This window comes from Argiope bruennichi, chromosome 5 (assembly GCF_947563725.1).
Source record: "Argiope bruennichi chromosome 5, qqArgBrue1.1, whole genome shotgun sequence".
NCBI classification, from domain to species: Eukaryota; Metazoa; Arthropoda; class Arachnida; order Araneae; family Araneidae; genus Argiope; species Argiope bruennichi.
The window spans coordinates 89,188,532-89,201,710 of record NC_079155.1 but is presented as its reverse complement, the minus strand read 5'-3'; the positions used below and the strand labels follow the sequence as shown (position 1 = coordinate 89,201,710).

The 13,179-nt window shown below is 26.7% G+C and overlaps 1 long non-coding RNA gene across 1 annotated transcript in view; it reads right to left on the bottom strand.

Moving 5' to 3' along the window:
* The window catches only part of LOC129969527 (uncharacterized), a 124,135-nt gene extending 111,229 nt beyond the window's left edge, over positions 1-12,906 (bottom strand). Inside the window, exon 1 of the long non-coding RNA XR_008784527.1 lies at positions 12,830-12,906. This is a non-coding gene — a long non-coding RNA (uncharacterized LOC129969527). The remainder of the gene's footprint in view (positions 1-12,829) is intronic.
* Positions 12,907-13,179: the final 273 nt, after the last annotated feature.

The following is a 13,179-nucleotide window of genomic DNA, read 5'->3' as shown; positions in this document are numbered from 1 at the left end:
ATAATAATTAATAGTTTTAATTATTCCAATAATAATAGTTAATTATAGAATTTAATAGTTTTAATTAAACTATTAACTTCTATTTTACATTTCTATTAAACTTCTACCATCATACTATTAATAAATATAATTTAATTATATTGCCTTTTCATTTTAAAGTAACACTGGAACGGCTTAGGACCAGTCACAATTTTTTAAACCATGGCCAGATGACGACATCGACAATAGAATGTATCTTCAAAAGTTTTAAAAGCATAAAACATAGGGAATTCCATTTTTAATTAACTTTTTCTTTAAATTGGTTAACAAATGAAGTATATAAGTTGATAAAAGCTTATGTTAAAGTTCTTCTTATTTATTTAAATTAAGGCTTTAATCAGATTCGGATAACGCATTCGAAGTCGGGCTCAAGACTTCTCAATCCAGCTTTCTGCACTTTCTCGACAGAAGGAGTTGCCTATATGCCTATGAAATGGCATATAGGCAATGAAAGGCATATAGGCTATGAAATGGCATAGTATGCGGGCCTTGATGTCTATGAATTAGTGATATATAAATGGATAGTTTAACATATTTTTTTTAAACTTTTATATAAATTATATTAATATGAGCCAGCTAAAATGTTAAAAAGATAATTTTTGCTAAATAATTATTTTTCTTGCAGAAAATATGATTTTTCTTCATGTAAGCAATTTGCTACCTACTTCAAACTCGTTTTATTCTACTTAAAACATATGAATATTTTATCTATTCTCTATATTTGTATTCATATTTTATAGTTAAAAATAGCTTCTTCAACTAAAATTAATTATTAATTTGCTATAATTTTGTAGAGTCAAGAAGTATAAAAATATATTTTATGTCTTTATCAACCATGAAACAATTACAAAAGCTCTTTTCTTGTGAAAAACAAAGGAATTACTTTAGATTTCGAGAATTAGCATCAATTTATACCAACATTCTTTCAGGCTAGTTTAAAATTGCGCTTCATTTTTTATGCAAACAGGGAGCAGACAATTTAGTAGCCTTTTATTCTTTTGTCTTCGGAAATAAAATCTTTTAAACGACCCCTTTTCAGTTTTTCTTTTTCAATCTCTCTAAATTTTCTTACACTTTTCTTGTCTTCAACAAGGTTTTCAATTAAAACTCTCGATCTTTTATTTTATGCTTATGATGTAAAGTAGGACAAAGCAGTTAATAATGTTTTTTAAAAAAGAAAAAAAAATTTCTTTTGATTGAATAAGCTCTTATGTTTCGCAATTGCGAAATGTTGTATGTATTCAGAGGATAATAGTCACCAAGCAAATTAGGGAATGTTGAGGAAAACCGGTGGATGAGAGATTCTATCCTCTGATTATATTCTCAACCAACATTATATGAAAAATGGTAGATTGGTGTGGACAAAAGTTTGATTCCATCCTCTGATTGTGCTCTTAATCAGTATTATACGAAAAATGGTAGAACGGTGTGGACAAAAGTCTGATTCTATTTTCTGATTGTGTTCTTAACCAACTTGATATGAGAAATGGTAGAATGGTGTGCACAAAATTCTGATTCTATCATCTGATTTCACTCTTAAACAGCATTATATGGAAAATGGTAGATTGCTGTGAAAAAAGTCTGATTTTATTTTCTGATTGTGCTCTTAACCATTATAGGAAAATTGGTTGATCGATGTGAGCTTTGCATTTGATTTTAGTTGCAATCGAACTAATTTATGAAGATTTTTTTTAGTGTTCTTTCAAGGGAAATATAAATAAAGGGCAATATGTCCTGGAAAACTTTCAGGACGTTAATATAAAATAAAAATAAGTCCAATGATTTCCACCAGTGCTATCCGGATATCAATTTGACTTACAAGAAAACTTACACATTTTCATTATTATGTGCTTTTCTTATTGGGATTTGGTTAAATATGTAACTATAAGTAGTTACATATCTACCAACTAATTGGGTTTTCAATTTTACAGCTTAATAGGTAATTCAAAATAAATGGACAATCACCTATGCATTTAAATAATCAAGAAAACCGAATATCACCAGTAATCACAGGACTGATTTCGATCATTTTATTTCATATAAAAGCTCTTGAGATCAAGATATGTCCTCGAAGGTACTTTTCTTCATTATCCTGTTTACAAATGATAACTTAAAAACACTTTTTACTCTTATATAAAAAATACTTCGTACCCATAAAAACACTTCGTACATGATTACTTTTAAAGGTAAACAAACCCACAAGAGATTTCCCCAGTTCTAATTATTGTGCCAATTTCGTCAATGTTTATATAATATAAAAAGTCATGATTTCCTGACTGCACCAGTTTCAAGATAAATCTCAAGAATATTACTTTATTGTAAAGTCTCTATGGAGAAGAACCTGGACTCAGTACTTTGTCCCAATTCACTATGACGTTTTCGTCATTTTTTTAATATAAAGCTTATTGCCACTACATATGTCTTCAAATGACACCTTCTGTGTGCTGCCTTTTCTTTCTGAGATACATCATAAAATAAATCTTTGCTAGAACCTTGCACCCAGCCTCTATAATTGTATCGATTTTACAAATTTTATTATTCATTTCATATTGCCAGGTTGCAAATATAATTAACCTATCAAAATACTCTATGTTTATTGTACAAGTGTGATGTAAAATAAGAGAATTGTGATAGAAGATGTCGTTCATGAAAGTTGCTGTAATTAAATTAATTCTATTAATATGATGGAAGCACATTTAGTCTGTTATGTATTTAACAAAGAATTCAGTATTCACAGTATACAAATACGATTTTGTCATTTTTTTTCTTTCTCGTAAGCGAATCATAGTGGAAATATTAAAATCGTCAAAAAATTCAAACTCAAGATTTTTCAGGAGCTCCACATTTCAGACTTTCATTCATTCAGATCCTAAAAAACACTGTTTTGAAATTATTTCTCTCTGTCTGTTTGGGAAACAAGTTAACTGAAAAACACTTTGAGATACAAGGACGAAATTCCGTATATGAAAGCAAGATAAAATTTCGACAGTTTTTATCAATTTTAAATAAAATCTATTCAATGGAATTTATTTGTTCAAAGAAAGTCTGGCTGTTCGAGTTTAAGCAAACTCCGTAACTATAAAATCTAAAACAGCTCGATAAATAAAGTTTGGTACATAGATTTAGTATTTAAAATGTAGATTATTTTCAAATTTTGAAGGAAATCTGTCGACCGTATATTTTGTATTTTATATGGTTTTCGTACAGTTTGTACTTTATATGATTTCGTACATTTTGTGCTTTACATGGATTTCGTATATTTTGTACTTTACATGGATTTCGTATATTTTGTACTTTACATGGATTTCGTATATTTTGTACTTTACATGGATTTCGTATATTTTGTACTTTACATGGATTTTGTCGTATATTTATTTTGTATTTTTACATCGTCACCATTTTGTACTTTAAAGGAAATAATTGATAAACGCAATGGAGTTCCGTATGTAATCATATGTCTACAACTGTAGTTTTGTGTAAAACTTTGATGCCAATAGGCCTACAAAATTTTATATGGCATCTAATATTCATATTTTTACCATATATAAAAATGCTGGATCTAAGTCAAAGATCTATATTTCGTAGCTATTATTCACTATGCCTTGCAAAGTCACCGTCTTCCCTAGGTTTCCAATTTTATGAGGAGAAAGAAGAATAAGAACGTTATTGGAGAGTATGCGAAAAAAATTCTAGGAGACTGCACTGACTGATTTTAAAGTTTATTGTTTTAACAGTAAAATAAAGAAAAGCAAAAATTTTAAATTCCAATCAGTAGTTTCAAAGGTAGTAAATCACTTCGATACAGATCATTTATTATTTTCTACGATACTGTTTGGGAAACATATACCATAGATAACGTCAGCTACGATAGAAGAAAAACGTAAGTATCTACAGCATATATATATATAGATAGAGATATATCTTTTTCTCTTGAATTTACAAAGCACTAGTTTCGATGATTATGATTAAACAAACTGCCTTCAGGTAATTGAGAAAAATGTGGAAAAGTCTAAATTATCATTAATGATTATCTCAAAAATTTGAATCGAACTCCTGATAACTCCATGGGCTTTTTAGATGAAGAATATTTATATTAATGTTTCTCTGCTTCAGTAAAATCTTATAGCTTATAGAATAACTCAAACAAAATGTTTAACATTTGTTAAACAAGGAAATTAATAGCATACAATGCTTAATGAAATGATTGTGCGATTAAAAATAAATTATTAAAACATGAAAACATTAAAATTTTTTTAATTTTATTTACCACAGAATTTGCGAAATATTCAAAAAAATTAATCAAGTAAATATCTTAATAAAATCTTAATACAATCCCAAACCTCAACACCTGGACTGATTTTATCAATTTTTTTCAACAATTACTTTCTTTAGTTTGAATGCGCAGGCAAGTAATCATTCTAAATGTGTTTATTATGCAAGTATAATTTAAAATAATTATTTTATTTGTTGTAATAAAATGTAGTTTATCAAATTTCCTTCACATTACTAAATATACTATTAATTGCTAAATTATTAATATGGTAATCAAACAGTTGGGTACCGAATACAATTAGTAATACTCTATTCGTTAAATTTTTCAGAATCTTGACATTTTAAAATCACTGTGTTTTGGTGATAATTGCAAAATTGCTCCTTTGTTTTATCATTGAAATCTTTTTATGTCTATTGTATAGTCTATGAAAGTATTATTTCATCTGCCCCATAATAATAGTAGCGAATACATTGTTAAAAAGGAATTATTAGCGAATGCACTGCAAATTATGTTGTAGAGCAAAAATGCGAAGCCGTCAATCAAAATCATTGTTCCATGATATCTATCATCTATTTTGAAGCACCCTTAAATTTTTGGATTAATCTAATTGTTACAAATTATAATTATTTTTCTAATTTTATCTCGTATGTCAAACTCATTGTCGCATTTCAATTGTATATCAGTCCATTGTAAAAATAAGATAAAGAAAAATGCTTTTAAGCAAATATCGAGTTCCATTTTAACAATTCTCGATACTTTAAAACAAAAAAGTTGCAGAAAGGTACAATTAAGTTAGCTGTAAAAGAATTTAAGAGCAGCAGAATAACCATTTCGGAAAAATTGTTTCCGAAAATAATTGTCAAAGGGAATCTTATGATAACGCAGATGCTTTGTAAAGCGAAACTTTGAAAATAAATGCAAAGATTGTGGTGCGTCTTCCCCGTGATCTGCGCGTCCCGGGTTCGTGTCCCGGTTCGAGTACGGTTGTTCTTCTGTGTTCTATCTGTGAGGTGTATGAATGTGCCACCCCCCCCCCCCATTCCCCGTAAAAAGGAGTTGTGCAAGCGAATGTGACGAATGAAGTAGCTAAGTCGTACTCCTGGCCCTAGTTGGCGCTACTTATAAAGCAAGAGACGCTCACTTCGGTTTAAATCGACTTAATCGATTAATCAGCGATTAATCGGCTTAATCTCTGACAGATAACTGTCAGCGGGCTGGTAAAGTGCCATAAATAACAACAGCAACAAAGATTGTGAAAAACAACTTGGAAAACTTAGAATTATTCCTCTTAGAAGAAGAGGCAGTATAAGTTCGAAAGTTCATGCTATTGAAATTCCAAAATCTACAAATTTTGAAAAATGCATAAAAGAGTTTCAATCATCTCTTAACCATTTCTTACCAATAAAAAAAAGAATTAGAAAATTATTAGCGAATTCGATTCGCAACCAAGAGATCCTAGTTACAAGTATGAAATGCAGTAAAAAAAATATTGAAAATTCCAGAAATTATCTGAGTAATCAAAATAAAGATTAGGCACATAATATTTTATATTTATTGTGTGATAGAATCTAGAAATAAATATTATGTCCCATATTTATTTTCTTTTGCTATTATTAATACGGGACAAATTAAATTGATCAACTACTACTACTATCATAGGACAAAAGGAGTATATATTTATATATGAAATATAGTAAATGGGTCTTTTGTCAGTAATTTTTTAGAAAAAAAACTTTATTTTTTGTTTTTATATCATGTTTTGATTAATTGTTCATAAAGTAAGGAAATATGATACTTTCCAAATTCTGCTCTATAGCAATTGTTATATGTAGAAAATAGTTTGCATGTGAAATATTGTAATTTTTACATTTCTCACTATATTGAAAAACAAATTAGGAAAAAATTGCATTCAAGTTTTGCATTTCAATGCGCAAATTCATGCAAGATGATAGTTACAAAATTTTACTTTATCGCAATCATCATGTGCAGAAAATAATTTGGGTGTGAGATGTTACAATTTTTCTATTTCTCATTATATTAAAAAAAGGAATATGAAAAAACAAACTATCTTTTAGATTAGACATCACCACTGGCATTTCTGTTTATAAATTTATGAAAGATAATTTTTGGCGATAGTCGCAAAATTGTACTTTATTATCTTCTTTGTAATCTGATTATTTGGATAAAATAGAATTTATACTTTATTATTTCCATTGCAATCTGTTCATTTGGATAAAATATAATTTATTCTTTATTATTTTCATTGCTATCTAATCATGTGTAGTAAATAGAAATTTTACTATATTATTTTCATTGCAATCTCATCATTGTAGTAAATAGAATTTATATTTTATTATTTTCATTGTAATCTGATCATGTGTATAAATAGAATTTTTATTTTATTATTTTCATTGCAATCTGATCATGTGTAATAAATAGAATTTTTATTTGATTATTTTCATTGTAATCTGATCATGTAAATAGAATTTTCCAATACTTATTTTTAAAATAAATAAAAAAAAATAGGTTTCTTTTAGCTTTAATTGTCATAACTTGCATTTCTATTCACAAGTTCAAACAAGATAATTTACGCTGAGTCTTTAAAATGAACATAAACATCATCACTAGTAATTAGTGATTACACTAACACTTCATCATTGATAGCAAATTGTTTTATTTCTGTCCATTAATTACACTCAGCGACACTATTTTGAAAACGAAGACGACAGATAATGTCAGCAATAAAAGAGAAAAAAAAATTCCACTGACATCTGAACACCTTGATGCTCGTTCTATGAAGAAGCTCCTTCGTTGGAAGCACACGTAAACGAAACCTTTTTTTTCAAGGTCAGACCGACAACCCTGCTGCTGCGACAAGCTAAATACAAACATCACACAACACGTACACGATAATAACCCTTACGAGACTCGATGCATCTTCTGATGGAAGGTGTTTCCCGTGTTCTAAAAAAAGGTTCTGCTAAGGCATTGCTTCCCCAAATCGGCGTCCTTCTCAGCTTACTCCTGACACAACACTCGCAGTTCTAAGTTTAGCCAAGAGCCTCTTCCGCCCGCCACAGTATGCTCTTACCTCAGGAATCGGGGCAGCAAAAGACTTGGAATGAAATTAACAAAAAAGAACAGTGAGTAAAAATATAAGAAAAGAAGTGTTTGATGGTAAAAAAAGAAGAGAGTAAGAGCAAGAAAAAAAAGTGAACTGTCAGTTTGGGATGCTTTTTCAAGTGGTGGGGATTTTGGTTAAGGTTTGGTTTTGGTTTGAAGGCCCAGAAGATGTGGGATTTTTAGAAGTGTCAGATGTTGCGGTTGAAAGTTAAAAATGTCGGTTATCCTTTCGTTTGTAATTGAAAGGTAACATTATAAGGGGACGCTAAAACTAGTAGAAAGAATTGTTGTCTGGAATTTTTATTACTAAAAATAACAAAAGTACAATATCCTGGTTATTTTGATTATTTTTAACGTTCGTATCTCTCATAAAATTATTGAAATGATTTTAAACAGATTTCATTATTTGAAATGTTAAAAATGTCGTTCACACTTTCTTTTGTAATTTGAAAGTAACATTATAAAATCCAGTACAAAGAATTGTTGCCTGGAATTTTTCTTACAAAAATTACCAAAGATATTATGGTCTGATTGTTACGATTATTTTTAACAATGATTCACACCTGGTAAAATTACTAAAATACGTCTAAACAGATTTCATTTTTATATATTATAATGAGAGAAAGATTAAAAATAAAAATTATTTCGTTGATCTAAAAGAGCATATTCATAAAATGCATAACATACTATTTACTCTTACTAAGACAGGAGTATAAAAGGAGTATAATAAGATAGGAGATCTTAAAAACCAAACCTAATAACAATTAATGAAAATCGAGTAAAAAAAATACAAGGAAAATGTGCCATTGAAAAAAAATGGGGATTTACTCGTCTCAGTTATTTAATATAAAAGAGAATTCCAGATTTTAGAAAAGTGAAAGATCTTGCTTAATTCTGAAAGAAAGAATATTTACTTGCTTATTTCTTATTTAATATATTTCATGGTGTATAATTGCATAATGGTTTAGGATATAAAGTACTATCCAAAGTACTTATATTTCCAGATAACTATAATTCTGAAATCTAAATATCCAAACCAGTGCCAAAATTTTCCACAACGTTCTGTATTTTTTCCACAAAATTTCGATTGCATTTAATTTATTTTTCAATGAACCAACAGCTCTTTTTTTAGTATTATTAAAAAAACAATTTCTTTGAATAGTTAATAGGTATCTCCAGTAGTTCTATCTGAACAACTGCTCTTGTGTCACATATTCGTTTTTTCCATGCGACTGCATAAATAATGAAACAACTATCTATTCAATAACGGCTCACTTAACGACAAAGAAATCTAAATACTGAAATTTTTAATTTATGTTTCTTTTCCTTTTTGATGGGAAAAATATGAAACTCTACTGTAGTAAAAGAAGAAAAAAAATAGTTTTCTTCTTGGTAAATTTCAAGAAATAAGTCTTTTGATTAAGAAAAATGAACTGGAATTTCATTGTTTGGAAAGTATCAAATTTTGAGGAGAAAAGCTACTTATGTTCTTTAGATAACTCTTAATCAAGCACACTTAGAATAACTTACTTAATTAATACTTAAAAACTTAATCAGCATAATTGCTTAATTAGCTTATAACATTTAATTAGTGTTTCTCAATTGAGAACTTATAATATAAAAATTGTATTTGTTTTCCACAATATCTTTAACATAATTTGTAATTTGCATGAAATTATTGCATTTTCTTTTGGAATTATTTCGTATATGAATTCATAAAAATGTTTGAAATGATTTTTCGTATAAGCTATGTAACTAAAAATTTAAAAAAAAAAAAAAATATTTTGCATGACCTGAAAAATATAACAAGGTATTTCACATCTATTAGTCCCACAGGCTATTGAATTTAAAACAATGATACAAAATTATAAGACATTTTTGATGGAATAAAACGAAGAGAGGAAAGTAAAAGTAAAGGAATTGACTCATTTTTCAATTTGGGATTCTTCTTAAATTAAGAGTGATGTTATTTGCTAAAAATACACACTAAAAAATACGCTACTCTTAGTAGTTTTCTTTTGAAGAAGTGGGTTGTTTTTAATTATTTTTTTTGACATACAGATTTTAGGCATAATAATAAATATCATTCTCAAAGGAATATATAACTTTTCGCAAACACTTATTCATTTGATTATTTCAGAAAAATATGCTTAGATGTTGACATGTTTAAAATTTGATTATCAGAAGTATGTATCAAAAGTATTTGCATCTGAAATAAGAAAACTGATAATTTAAAATTTAATTTCCATATGATTTTTATCAGAAGTGAAAAATTATATCAAAACAATACAAAAGGTAATAAAAATTCAAGTCAGTATTCATTCAAAATTAGAAATTCTTCCCATTTTCTTTGTTCCTAAATTTTGCCTAACTCAAATAATTACGAGGAAATAGAACAGAATCAGTAAAATATGATCATATTATTCAAGTTAAAAGGAAAATTATTGATCACATGATTTACGATTTTGTTCTTTTCAATTATTGATATTTTAAATCCCATCATTTCCATTAATATCAGAAACTTAATAGATTTGTTTTCATTTCTATCCTAATTAGAATTTAATATTTTAATCCTTAAAGATATATTGAGGAATCTAATTGCATTTATTGAGTTATTAAAAGCCCTGACCGATTTCATTACTTAAGATTATATGAATAAATTGCATTCTAATTAATAGAAAATAATGAATTTAGAAATTCAAACGATAGCTTGTATTTGAAAGTCATTATTATTGATAGAAATAAGTACATTTGAAATATATTTCATTTTATATTTTGCAGAAATACAGAAAACCTAGACGAAACCTTCTCATTCTACAGTTTCTCTTTTTTATATTAAACTGTAAAACTGAAATATTAACTACATAAAATAAAATGTAAGAATTTATCACCGCGTGATCATTTTTTTAAAAGAATATAAAACGATAGAATATTTTATAAAGCATAAAAATTTCATAGAAAACGATTTTTTTTTTTACTCTAGACCATCAGTCGAAAATGCATTCGATTATTTTTCTATTTCTCACTACTGAATATACGTTACTATCCAGTAATGGGGATAAAATGAGTTGAAGTTATATTTGAATTTTTCTGGTAAAAATATATGATTAATCTGGTAAGATATATAATAGTAACATATATGAAAATATATGATTATATTCAGATACATTTACTTATTTTTTTAAGTATCTTCTTACATAGATAAGTAAGATTTTGAATTCCTATAAGATTCTTTTAATAACGCTTTTCTGAAATTTTTTTCTATATATTTGAAAGAAATTAATCAAAATGCGATATCTAGAAGGGAAAAAAAATAGAAACTGAATAGTTTTCTTTCATTAATTCGTATTAATAATTAAAGAATTTAACTAAATATGTATCAGTAAATGCTTAAATTTTATTTATTTTTGCTTAATTTTATTTATTTATGTATACGACATATGTAAACCATCTTTCATTGTATTTTTGAAACTACATTTCTTATAATACAATAATTAACATTATTAGAGACATTTATTAATATAAGTTTTCTTTGTTAATATTATTTATGAAAAAAATTATAATATAATTGAAAACATAAATAAAAATGGAATATATAGAAAGTAGAAAATAATAATCAAACAATTTAAAGCTAATAATAATTCCTTAATAAATTTTAATTCCGTATCATACCATGTCGATTTTAGAAATAGTTTAATAAATTCACCACACATTTAGTTAAAGTGGGAAAACTAAAATATTAACTATGTAAGTTTACTACATATCTTGTCTATAATAAACAATGAAACTGAGATATTAACCACATAAGATAAAATAACAAGTAAGAATTTATCAATATATGATCACTTTTTCATAGAATTTAAAACGAAATTTTTTTTAAAAATTATAAAACTCGAAAATTCTACGGAATGAGATTTTTTTCATTCAAGTTCATCAGTCAAAAACTTATTGGATTATTCTTGTATTTTTCACTATTAAGTATACGTTATGATCCATTAATAGTTATAAAATAAAGCATAGTTATATTCGAATTTCTAGATTCCGGTACAGAAAATATATGATTAATATATAAGGACACATTTAGTTATTCTTTTAAGTAGTTGGTTACGTCGATAATGGAGGTATCGAACTTCTATATGCTTTTATGTTTTATGTAATAATGTTATTTCTGAAAAAATTTCTTTATATATTTGAAAAATAAATCAATCAAAATGAGATAGAAAAGAAAAACCACCAGGAGTAATCAATTAACATTCCTTTAGTTCAGCATGGCATCATATCTCCATTAGAAATAGTTTAATAAATTCATCGTACTAATTTAACAAAATATATAAAAGTTCCTTCTGATTTATTAAGAATACAGTATGAATGAAACAAATTGCATGCATTTATGAAAATAGATTTTCTTTTAATACAGTGCGTGACATTGCTAAATCATTCAAACTTCCATTAATAATAGATTTGAAAATAAACAGTATTTAGAAACAAGATAGAATATATATCTTTCTAGTAAATATATGGAAAAGATAATGCTCATGGAAACGATAAAGGGATAACAGATGTTATATAAACAATGTTCTTTTATACAATATACTGCTACATTTTGTTGACCTTAATTAAAATGTACACTACAAAAATTTTCCCTATTAATTTTGAAGTAAATTCGTAGATTTAATAGTAGATTAGTAGATTTAATTAAATTCGTAGATTTAATTCGTAATAAATAATATTTTTATCTTTCGTCGTTAAACAAAAAAGCAATATTGCAGTTTATAAAAATAATCACTTATGAAGCTTCTGTTATATAAATTAATTCTTTTATTTCGAAAAATGTATATAAATCCATTGATAAGTTTATGTGCCATATATATTCTTGGAATTTTTTCTCTTCCAAATCTTGGCTATAAATTCTCTTCAGATAAATTAGCTGAAATAATTTTTTTATTTGTTTAAAGAAATAATATATGTTGGGAAGAACCAGATGAGCTTCTGGTGCAATATCTTATAATAAAATGACTTTTAACAGAGTTTTTTTTGTAAATTTAAGAAAAAATATTTCAAAGAATTGTAGAACTTGATTACGGTATTTTCTACTATTCTATTCCCGATGGTGACTCATGATTTAAAATATACAAATGCATGTATACAAAATAAAGTCTATTTTATAAAGTTTAAAAAAAACAACAACTTTTATTTGGATTCCAGAATAGCATGATTACAAAGATTACAATGAATGCAAATAAATGTACGTGTTTTATTTATCTTTTCTATTGCCTTTGTCAATGTGCTATTATATCAAACGATTTCGATAGTTTAGCAATTTTGAGATTTTAAAAATAGAACGATATGGACATTCAAATTCATAAATTTTAACATCAAGAAAAAATTACTTACCATTAGTAATCTTTCAATAAATCTATTTCTTGTTTTCTTGATACGAATTAATACTTGAACATTATCTTTATGAAAATTCCAACATTTATAATGTGAAACGAAGGCAATGAATTTATACAATGCATAAAAACATTATAACAGACTCTAAAAAGGAATAAGAATATTCATTTTCTTTGCAGTGCATTAAAGAATGCCAAAGAATATATTCCGTAAAGTTAGGAATTATATAAGATATATATAAAGATAAGAATTATACGAAAGATCTAAATGGAACAATTTCTGGATACGTTATTTTTTTACGTGACTGTAAATCCTACTGAATCAGTTTTCAAGACCCTAAATGTATGCAA